Below are 12136 nucleotides of genomic sequence, written 5' to 3'. Positions count from 1 at the left end.
TTCACAGGATTCTGTTGATTATCATTATTTTCTTGGTAATGTTTATGACTGGTGGTCTGGCTGTTGCTTAAATTGATGCAGAACCACTTATAGCTCTGTCCTTGGCTACCAGTTTTAGAAATTTTTAACATAAAATTATATATTTTCCTAGTTTGATTGCTACTAGTAAATTTTAGCTTTTCTTTTAACTTTAAAAATTTTATTTTGATAAATTTTGGAAAAATGTTTGTGATCCTGAATTATTCTGCTGTCTTTCTTCTTTGTTAAGTTTTACAGAAAACATTTAGCCCAGAAGAGATAATAATACCCTACATAATAACTGGCATGCATATCACCAGATAATCCAGTGATTACTGGAGATGGTGTCTTCACAATTACTTTTATTACCAGAATAAAAGAATTTGAATGATAAGAAATGATCATTCAAATCATTAATACCTCCAAATGCCTTGAATCCAAGGGTGGGGGGGGAATTATGTTCCCCCAAAGTCTGTATCTTTGTGTCAGAAGAAGCTGTTGTGTTTATGCCTTGGAATATGCATATTCTGAGCTCCTAGAATTCACAAGAGATAAGCAGCTATTTAGCAAATAGGCTCCACCTCCATTTTATCCTCTTTCCCTTCTTAATTAGTGTTTTGACACCCTGAGAACATTTGTCATGACAATAACCTTCATTTCCAAGAAGTATAAAATTACCATAGTCACTGCCTATCTATCTGAGGTAGCTGATGGCCTCCAAGATCGATGTCTAGTGTATTGGTCTGATCAATTTCTCAAAGATTTCTCTGAACAGTTTGTGAGAAGAGACAAGGAAATATGAATGAGCCAGGAAGCTGCATTAAGGAAGGCCGAGGAGGGTTGGGGGGTGGGTAAGAGATCAACCGAAGGACTTGTATGCATGCATATAAGCATAACCAATGGACATAAGACACTGAGGGGTATGGGAGGCTAGGGGAAGGTCAAAGGGAAAAAAAAAAGGAGACATATATAATACTCTTTGTAATACTTTAAGCAACAAAACAATTTAAAAAAGTAAAAAGAAATATTTATTAAACTCAACATATTGAATACTTTTTCTCAGTGTCATTCTGCAACACTGAGGGCTTCCCATGGGGATTTGGACTTCTCCATGCGTCAGCCCTCCTGGTTAGTAAGTGGTCCCTAGGTGTCATGTTTGGGGCACAATCATTTTGAGTACCAGTCGATTAAACTTATAATATTTGGTGAATGTCTATTTAGTATTTTAGCATTATTAGGCATCTTTCCAGGACAAGAGTTGCAAAATAAGCAATTTTTAAATCAGAAACATACTATAATAACTCTAGTTTTAAGTGCTCAATACCATTTCAAGTCATTTGCTAAGCGACAGGGCTAACACCTCTCCATTGCACGTCTGATCCAGAGCTGGAGGGAGACCAAAAGCTTGGACCTCAGTGGGTTCTTGAAAGATCCAGACTGTGCCATTCAAGGTGGGAGGATTTGCTTCCCTGGTAAGCAGAGGAAAGATCCTCCATGGATTAAGACCTTTAGTTTCTCTTAAAGGATGAATGGAGATTATAAGTCCCAAGGATTCAATAAAACCTTTATAACTTTAGCACAGCAGAGCATCCATCAGCCAATTCTGTGATTTTACTGTGTTTGTCTTTTGCAGAAATTCATGTGAAACCTCAAATGTTCCTTTTACGAGTTCTTTTGTTATACACACATGTTTTTGGTTAAATTAGTGGTGGTTCAATCTGGAAAAGATATCTGTAATTAGAGTCTGATTTTTGAAGTTAAAAAAGGGGGAGTTAGCACATTTTCTATCAACTATTCCTTACAAACAACTTGCTTTACTTTCAAGGACAGTGGCCTAAAATAACAGCCCCCGGGACCCTTGAGAAACAATATTTTTTCTTACTGTCATATTGTTAGAAAAAGAGGAAAATTCTAGAAGCTTTAAAGAGCCTTCTTTTTGTCCCCTCAAAACTCAAGTGGCTATTCATTATATAATAATTCATGTCACTTTTACAGTGTTTTAGCTTTCAAAGCCATGTACATAATCAAATCTGATTCTTAAACCAGTAATTTCACTTATATAGGATAAATATTATTATTATTATCCTCATTCAATAAAAATTATGCCTTTTGTCAAACTAAGAGAGATTAGGTGAAAACTTACCTCTCCATGTAGAAAACTAATTTCCACTCCTTTTCCCCTGTGTGATCTCGCTGTCAAAATATATAACAGGAGCCCTAACTGGTTTGCCTCAGTGGATAGAATGTTGGCCCATAGACTAAGGGTCCTGGGTTCGATTCCAGTCAAGGGCACATACCTCAGTTGCAGGCTCAATTCCCAGCCCCAGTTGGGGCATGTGCCATGAGGCAACGAATCAATGTGTCTGGTATGTCTCTCTCACATGGATGTTTCTCTCTCTCTGTCTCTCCCCCTTCCCTTCCACTCTCTCTAAAAAGCAATAGGAAAATATCCTAGGGTGAGAATTAATAACAACAACAGAAAAGATACATCAGGAAAGTATCTTAGCAGAGAGATGGCAGAAATGTCACAACTCTGGCATTCCCTAAAGTATGTTGCCATCAATCCGAATTGAGGACCAAGCTGCTTTCCAGGCACACCACATCCTTAACCACCGAGAAGGAAGAGGATGGAGAAGAAGGGGAACAGAGGGTAAGTCCTTTTTCTAGTTTAAAAGACTCTTGTTCCCACACTAACCATCCTGCCACTTCCTCCCCTAAGATTACCACAGCTTGTCTAAGATTGCTGAAGTAGTAAATGGATATTTTGGGTCATAAGCAAAAATAAAAAGTATTATTCCCTATTTCTTTATCCTTAGCATGCCCTTTCCATTTAATTTCTCCATTGCAAAATAATATTTGAATAATAAAAAATTAAATATGCTCATGGGCACATTTTATTCTATGATCATATTTCGAAATTTTAAACACAGGCTATTGAAAACATTGAGAGTACTTTTTAAAAATACATGCAAAGTTGGGATCTGTTTTACATTTTTAAACCAGATTTTTAAAGCAACTGAAGTATTACTCTATTGAATTTATGCTGTAAGTTGAGATGAGCAATGAGGATAATAAAAATTCACACTGGCATGAAAAAAAAATCATAGAATAATTCTCAGAATGAAGTTTTCAATAATCCCCCAAGATAACAAGAGTTGTTTTTCTAATAAAATGTTGGACCTAATTAAGTGGTATTTATTTCATGTTTGTGGTTATTAGTAGTATAAGTCTATATTAGCCCAAACAGGTTTTCTTTTAGATCATCTTTTTTTATTTAAAGCAGCATTTCTCAACCTCATCACCAATGGCATTTGGACTGGATAATTCTTTGTTGTAGGATATTGGGCAGCATCCCTGGCTTCTACCCACTAAATGCCATAGCATTCCCCCCATCCCACAGTTGCAACAATGAAAAAATGTTTTTAGATATTACCAAATGTCCCCAGGGGTACAAAAAATCACCCCCCTCCCCAGTTCAGAAACACTGGCTTAAAGTATACAAAAATGCAGTATTTCTAATATTCACTTATTCTAATAATTTAAAATAGAATTACGTATTCAATTCACCAATATTAAATGAGCTTCTGATATATTTTAGGCAGTATAGGGATTACAGTAATGAGTATAACATAGTCTCCAGACTTAGGAATATATACTTCAATAAGCAGGAAGAGTCAAGTATACAAACAACAGTAACAAAATCAAAATATGGTCAATGACATAAACATATTTTTTCCTGCTCACTACCCCCCAACACCCCCCCCCAAAAAAATTGTTCATGCCTAAAGAAAGAATAATCCAGAAAAAGAGAAATTGTTCATGGATAGTGAACAATAGCGTACTTACCAATTATTATGATCTACAAAGTACTTTCACATACTTTTTTCTTATTTAATCCTCACAAATTTATTAGGTGGTTTATTATTAAACCTCTGTTAAAAATAAGTTATGTGTCTTAATCATGGTCAACAATAGGTGAGTGGTCAAGCCAGAAATCTAAGCTAGATTGACTGGTTGCAAATCCTGGCTTTCTTCAGTTACAGGGTGATGTCCTCAGCATCTTCTATGGCAGCGGTTCTCCACCTGTGAGTCACTACCCCTTTGCGGTCGAACGACTCCTTCACAGGGGTCGCCTAAGACCATCCTGCATTTCAGATATTTACGATTCATAACAGTAGCAACATTACAGTTATGAAGTAGCAACGAAAATAATTTTATGGTTGGGTCACAACATGAGGAACTGTATTTAAAGGGCCAGAAGGTTGAGAACCACTGTTCTATGGTGTTATGACAGAGGTATGGTGGTATCACAGAGGTGTAACATCTTTGGAATGAAAGATTGAGAGAAGGCATTATCCAGGCACATATTTCATCTAGGTCTTGTTGGACAGATAGGGAAAATTTAATGGATTGAGAAAAGTGAGGTTCTTCCAGGAGGAGGTACTGGCCAGGAGTCACAAAGGATTCTGGCTGTTTGACCTGGTACAGAGGAAGAACTTGCAGAAGATAAAGTTGTCCAAACAAACTGGAGCCAGAGCTTGAATGTTCTTATATGATAAACTAAAAGTTTTTACTTTATCTTAGTTTTTTGAGACGGTGATCAAAAACCATTCTAAGATTTCAGGTGTGGTAGTAATATCATTTTTCTTGTTTGGATGAGATTTGATGAAGAAAGGAGCTAGGGAAAGGGGTATAGGCAAGAGATTATTTCAATGGCCTGATGACAGGTGGGTCATGAGGATCAAAGAAGACAGATCAAGCAGCTATCTAGAAAGCGGACCAGGCAAGAGATTTGGGGATGACTGGATATGGAAGATGAGAGTGTGAGAGAAGACATTGAAGCAACAAGATTCCATTTTTTAGGGCAATTTATGCAGTAGACTCCTGCTTGCGAAGGGAAGGTGGAACACAGTAAAAGACTAGTTAGAACTATGTGAGTATAAGGTGCCCAAAGGATAAGCAAGTTGTGATTTGCCTGGGGAAGAGGGAATTGTGGGTCTTGAGCTCAGAGAAAGAGCCAGGCATGAAAAGACTGACGGGAGCCCACTAGCATATATGGGTAGCAGTTGAGAAATGACATGATAGGCTGTGGCAGAAAGAGAACTGAGAATTCTAACATTGAAAAATGAGATGAGACTAAGAAGGAGCAGGTGGGGCATGCAAGGCCTTGATGTAAAAAAGTCAGCAGGGGTGAGGAGGAATGGAAGAAAGCTGCCAGATACAGTTAGAGGACAAGAGTGTGGGAAAATTCAGAAATGCAAAATGAGATAAGATCTGAGAAGAAGCCAATGGATTATTACTTTTCACTATCTCTCTTCCAGGCTTTGCCAAAGAGACCTAAGATTCTTCCAAAAAATTGTGTTGTCCCTCTGTGATATTCTGCTGGTTCTCTCAGACAGAGGGAGTCTAAGGCATGGGGGTCTATCTTATCTAAGCCACAAAGATCTATCTTATTTATTTATTGTTTTTAATCCTCATCCAAAGATATTTTCCCATTGATTTTTAGAGAGAGCGGAAGACAGAAGGAAAGACAGAGAAATATCGATGTGAGAGAAACACACCGATTGGTTGCTTCCTACACGCACCCTGACCAGAGCCCTGGCCAGGGAGAAGCTTGCAACCAAGGTACATACCCTTGACCGGAATAGAACCCGGAACCCTTCAGTCCACAGGCCGATGCTCTAGCCACTGAGCCAAACTGGCTAGGGCCACAGAGATCTATCTTAAAGTGAAATAAATCACAGGGCAAAAATTTAAAGCCTCTTGCTGTTGTTTATTGGCTTGTTTCCTTTTTCCCCCAGAAATTGAAGTGTTGGTGGAAGAGCAGAAGCAGAAGTCAGCTGGTAACAGGTTGAGAGGTAGCAGACAGTTTTGAAGAATTTTGCAAGTGAAAGAAAGAAGCAGTAATATAAGTCAATAGCTGTAAAGCATGGCAGGCTAGATGAGGAGCATGCCCCCTATGGCACAGAGAACAATGGAAACGGTTACGCCAAAAAAACAGCCCTCTTAGAAACAAAAGCATCGCTAACGGGCTTCCAAGTTCAGAGTTCAGAAATTCCCACTGTAAGGACATGTTGACATCTCTGACCCAGTTTCTATTTAACTTCACTAAATTTGGTGATCTACTTAGACAATTTTCTTCTACCGCACAATTTTTCTCACAGCAAAAAAGACTGACCATCTTCTGTTTTCTTCACTTACCATTAACAAAAGAAAATACCCTATTTAAGAGATTTTGTTTTGTGCAGAGAAGTAAACTTAAGCTTGGGATTGATATGTGTACTCTGCAGAAATATAATAAATAAAATCCCTAAGGCCACTCTGAGTACTCTAAAAAGAGTTGTTGCTTTTCCCAGGATGAGTCAATTAAGTGGCTTTTAAAAACAGGTTTTAATGACCTTCTCCAGAGAACCAGGGATGATCTATTTGTCAAGTTGCCATGTGGAGGAAATAAGACTCTTTATCTTATAAAATTTTTAATGCTCTTTTTGAGGAATAATAAAGAGAAATTTAGACCCAAGACTAGAGGAAATTGACAAATCCACTGAGAATGGTAGAAGTTGTTCTACTCTGCTTACTTATTCATAGATTCCCTAGCTTGTGTACTTGTTTGGGTTTTGTTTTAAATTTGAGAGCTACCAATAACTATTCACAAAGCACATTACTGCTGTTTGAGAAAGAGAGAGAGAGAGAGAGAGAGAGAGAGAGAGAGAGAAGAGAGATTGATTGATTTTTCCCTTCTGTTGTATCATCACCTTGGCTCCAAGTCTTGAAACTTAAAACCTCATTTGCCCATTGTTACTATGTTTTTCTACTCATATAATATAGAAGATTAAAGACTGAACCTGTGGGAAATGTGAAAATTAATCTTACTTAAAAAACAGTGAATTAAAAAAGCACTCTGCTGAGCATTTCTAATGTGTTAAAACCTGTCCAGAACAATGAAATAATAATAGAAAGAATTGAACTCTTGAGAGATGTGAGTAATGTAATGAAAATAGCTGAAAATAGATGGAGGATGGAAACAGAAGACTCATATAGTGCTAAACCTTCCATGGAAACATTCTGAATTCAATATATCCCAACAACAAGCCTATGGGACAGAAGTTTACGGTCTGTTGCCTTTCAACATTTTATTGTGTGGAATTCATTCAACAAGCATCAGTTGAACACCCACCAAGCATACTCCAGTTGCTTTGGGGAATTCAAAATAAGAATATGTATTTTTTTTCTTTTGCCTTCAAAAATCTTCCAAGCCAGCTACACACACTTAGGGATACGTCTGCATTTTTGTTCTCCTCCTTGACTTGCTGTGCTAATTCTTCTGGCATTAAGTATATATTTCAAACCCTTTCATTGTTGTACATATTTGCATAATAGTAAATCATTCATCAGCTAACTTACTAGACAGTCAGCTGGTCAACAGCAAGAATAGAATGGCCTTTGTTCTATCCAAGGGCATATTTGATGAATACAAGAAAAAGAATGAATGAGCATAATATTAAAAGTATTAAGGTGAATTCAAAGACAATTCAAAAATTAGAAATTCTAAGACTAAACCTAAACAATTAAGCATTGTTTACTGGCAGTGAAAGAACTTTATATTGACTTGGTAAATACAATTTTGCTGCCAATAAACGTTTCTGAAGGTAAATATATGTTTAACAAATAGCTTTGCATGCATTCTTCTTTCCGTATTATGCTATGTACCCATCCTAGTTCCCCCTTGTTACCATTGTAATTAGCTAGTTATTAATAATAGGAAGAAAGCAAAGTAAAGGCCAGACATTATAGACATGGCCATCTGGGAAGCTTCATCCGAAAGCTGCAGCTTTACACTCCTCAGGGAACCACCATTTCCAGCAAATCATTGGGGCCAAGGGGCCAAAAAAGGGGAAGAAGAACACATGCAGTAAAGTCAGGGTGGCCTAGGGAAGATACTTGCCTGTCAATCTAGCCTAGGAAACCATGGGTTGGCTAGAGAGGGTGGAACCAATGCAAACGCATGAAACCTTAGACGTTAAAACCCCCAGATAAAGGAATTCTCTCTTGTTGCTCCTGCTGCCTTGCACTCTCTGTGTTTCCTCCATAGTCATGTGGACCTAGAACCTGCACGGCCCATGCCCATGCAGACCCCACATGCAACAGACTACAGCTGGGAACCCAAAGTAAGCTAGTCTGATGCTGGACTGGACTGTGCAAATAAGGAATGGAAACTCTGGACAATGGCTTTAACCCCGCTGAAGACACAGCTGGACTTCCTCCATGGCAGGATGGAGGGAGAGGGGACCTTGGAAACTCAGGGGTTAATTTCATGCAAATAAATACCACTCATTCTCCCGTGTGAGTCTCAGAAAATTCCCTTTCTCATAACATCGCAAGAAGCCCACTTCCACCGGCAACCAGTAGGGACATGAAGAGCTCCCCACTAATAATACCCTTAGCACACATTTTCTTGTCTGGATGAATTTCCAGAACTGCAAATTCAACAGCACCATGAATGAGTTCAAAAGATAGCTAACCAAGGCTGTGGTTTCTAGAAATCACCACAGTGGTATATGACATTATTTTGAATATTCTGGGAATACTATTAACTTACACAAATGAAACCAAAGAGAAACCACCTCCTCTCTGTTTCCAAGATATCATTCATCTTAATATGAGGTGACCATCTTACCTTCTATGCCCTGGTTTCCATAACTCTTCCTGGGCACTGGAAGTAATTTAAAAATTTCCCGTTTCCTCTTGGGCAGGATTTCTGTCTCCAGTTGGCCCCTATTAACTGACTCAGGTTGTAACACTGAGAAAGCTCACCCCCAAGTAAGCCACATATAAATAAGAACTGAAAGTATTACTTGACTTACTGTAAAAAGAATTATTTCATAGCATTATTTTGTGTGTGTTCATGTAACTCCAGTTATTACATTTCAGTGATATATTCTTGAGACAAGTGGAGTCTCACAAATGGATAGATAAATAGGTAGATAGACAAATTTACCTTTAGCTACTCAACAATCTTTTCAAAGCCTTGCTTGTCTAGTTTAAATACGTTTAATTGCTTATTACTATTTAAGTACATTTAATATGACGAACTTTAACATTCTCTTTCATTGAGCTCATCTTGGTCCAGATTTCCTTCAGAAAACAGCTCCAAACTAGTGGCATTGAAGGCTCCCTGGGTTATAGAGACAAGTGTTCAGAAAGCTGAGTCTGAAATCTCTACACTTTTCAGGGCTCATTCCTATACCTCAATCTCACATCTCAAGCAGAACTCCTCGATCTGCCAGTCTGCCTTGTACTCCTTCACCCTCCCCGCCACCAAACACACTACCTCTAGAGGCCAGGAAACCGCAGATATCAAAATAGTGCTCTGGCTGAGAACATAGGTAGATCAGCAGGAGCTGGGAGCAGCTCTTCTCCTGAGGAGCAGTAAGGAGAAAGATCAAAGACCATGCAACATCCAAGTAAAGGTTCCCACTAGGGAGTTTACTGCACATAACCTTCCTATTTTAAAATAACTCACCTGGGACCTATAAAATAGCATTGCTTTTCTGATTCTGCTTCTCCGAATATAAGAAACAAAACACTGATCTTCAAAGAAAGAAACAGACAAAATTCTTAGGATAGGTCAATGTTGGTAGAAAACTATGAAGGTTTTTAATGAAGGATAAATTTCCTTTAACAAAGACACTTTAGGCTGTTAACGGGGCTTGGGGATCTTGTTGTGAAGATTTCTTTTGGAAGAAGCAAGTATGTGTTTGGATTACTATTATTGTAAGTCATCCTCCTCTCTCAACCCTGGAAACCTGCCTGGGGAGGGGAGGAGGGAAAGACCGAGTGTACCAGTACCCCAATGCCTGTGTCCCCAAGCTACCACAGTCGGTCCACTTTTGATATCCCCAGGTTCTAAGACACTAGCCTGCTTTGAAGCACAGTTTCATTTTCTCATATGTTGCTTTTTCAAACCTAAAAGTTTAGAACATAAGATTAAAAGAAAGATGTACTTAAAATCACAAGTAAAACACTCTTTAATAAAGGTCACTGATTTCCCTTTATAAAATAGAATAGACAGTCTTACTGATTTATGCAAGACAATTAATGTTTATTTTTTCTCTCTGACATGTTCCCTTCATGTTTAGCTGTTTCTGTGATGACTGCACTCAGCAGTGAAAAGGGCTTGCTCTTTGGGATATCAAAGTAACAATTTTTCAAGTGGTGGGTGGGGTTAATTGGGTGTGCCCTGAAACTAACATCTCCAATATTTTCTATCTGCCAACATCTGCATGTGTTCAGGGTTCTTTTCAGACCAGACAATTCCTGATTAGAATCCTAGGTTGTTATTGTCATGACTGATGCAGAAGGGTATTTACTTTTATCCAGAGAGTAGTGTTTTTAAAATTTAAAGAAAACTCTGTGACTCACAATGTGCTTCACTATGACAAATATGTAGTATCTAGAAATTCTATTTTATAAGCTCATCCTATATAATAAAAGCCTAATATGCAAATCAACCAAATGGCAGAACGACCGGTTGCTATGATGCGCACTGACCACCAGGGGGCAGACGCTCAACGCAGGAGCTGCCCCCTGGTAGTCAGTGCACTCTCACAGGGGGAGCTCCGCTCAACCAGAAGCCAGGCTCACGACTGGCAAGCACAGTGGCAGTGGCGGGAGCCTCTCCCACCTCCACAGCAGTGCTAAGGAGCAGCAAGCCCAGCGGTAAGGAGCAGCGAGCAGGCGGGCGGTAAGGAGCGAGGGGTCCAGGACTGCGAGAGGGCTCAGGCCGGGCTGAGGGACCCCCTTGCCTCCAGTGAATGAATTTCATGCACTGAGCCTCTAATTAAAAATAAAATTATTCATTACATTTCTTTTATCCTTCATTCCATCCACTCCTTTATCTAAAAAAATAAATGTTAGTGACAAGAAAAATAATCCCATTTCAATAAGAGAAAAATAATCCCATTTCAATCAGAAGGGTGTCAAAGAAAGATTGCCCCAATATATATGGTATTTATCCATAGAATCTCCTTCAGAAAGAGGGTGTGTTTAAATATATATTTATTTTATTTTATTTATTTTTTTTATTAAATCTTTATTGTTCAGATTATTACATTAGTTACTCTTTTTTCCCACCATAACTCCCCTCTACCCAGTTCCAACCCCACCCTCTGCCCTCACTCCCCACCCACTGTCCTCATCCATAGGTGCACGATTGTTGTCTAATCTCTTCACTCACCCCCACACCCCTTTCGCCTCCCCCCCGCCTCCCCCCCCCCCCCCCCCCAGCCCAAGAATAGTCAGTCCATTCCCTTTCTATGTCCCTGGTTCTATTACAATCACCAGTTCATCAGATTATTTATTCACTTGATTTTTAGATTCACTTGTTGATATATGTGTATTTGTTGTTCATAATTTGTATCTTTACCTTTTTCTTCTTCTTCCTCTTCTTAAAGGATACCTTTCAGCATTTCATATAATACTGGTTTGGTGGTGATGAACTCCTTTAGCTTTTTCTTATCTGTGAAGCTCTTTATCTGACCTTCAATTCTGAATGATAGCTTTGCTGGATAAAGTAGTCTTGGTTGTAGGTTCTTGGTATTCATCACTTTGAATATTTCTTGCCATTCCCTTCTGGCCTGCAAAGTTTCTGTTGAGAAATCAGCTGACAGTCGTATGGGTACTCCCTTGGAGGCAACTGATTTTCTTTCTCTTGCTGCTTTTAGGATTCTCTCTTTGTCTTTTGCTCTTGGCATTTTAATTATGATGTGTCTTGGTGTGGTCCTCTTTGGATTCCTTTTGTTTGGGGTTCTCTGCACTTCCTGGACTTGGAAGTCTATTCCTTTCACCAGGTAGGGGAAGTTTTCTGTCATTATTTCTTCAAATATGTTTTCAATATCTTGCTCTCTCTCATCTTCTGGCACCCCTATAATTCGGATGTTGGTAGGCTTGACGCTGTCCCAGAGGCTCCTTACACTATCTTCATATTTTCGGATTCTTTTTTCATTTTGCTTTTTCAGTTGGGTGTTTTTTGCTTCTTCGTATTTCAAATCTTTGACTTGATCCTTGTGACCCTCTGGTCTGCTGTTGGGAGTCTGTATAATATTCTTTATTTCAGTCA

The sequence above is a fragment of the Myotis yumanensis genome, unplaced genomic scaffold (assembly GCF_028538775.1).
Source record: "Myotis yumanensis isolate MYYU_CA2020_CCGP unplaced genomic scaffold, mMyoYum1.0.hap1 SCAF_4, whole genome shotgun sequence".
Lineage (NCBI taxonomy): Eukaryota > Metazoa > Chordata > Mammalia > Chiroptera > Vespertilionidae > Myotis > Myotis yumanensis.
The sequence above is the reverse complement of the archived record's forward strand: the minus strand, read 5'-3'. Positions refer to the sequence as shown.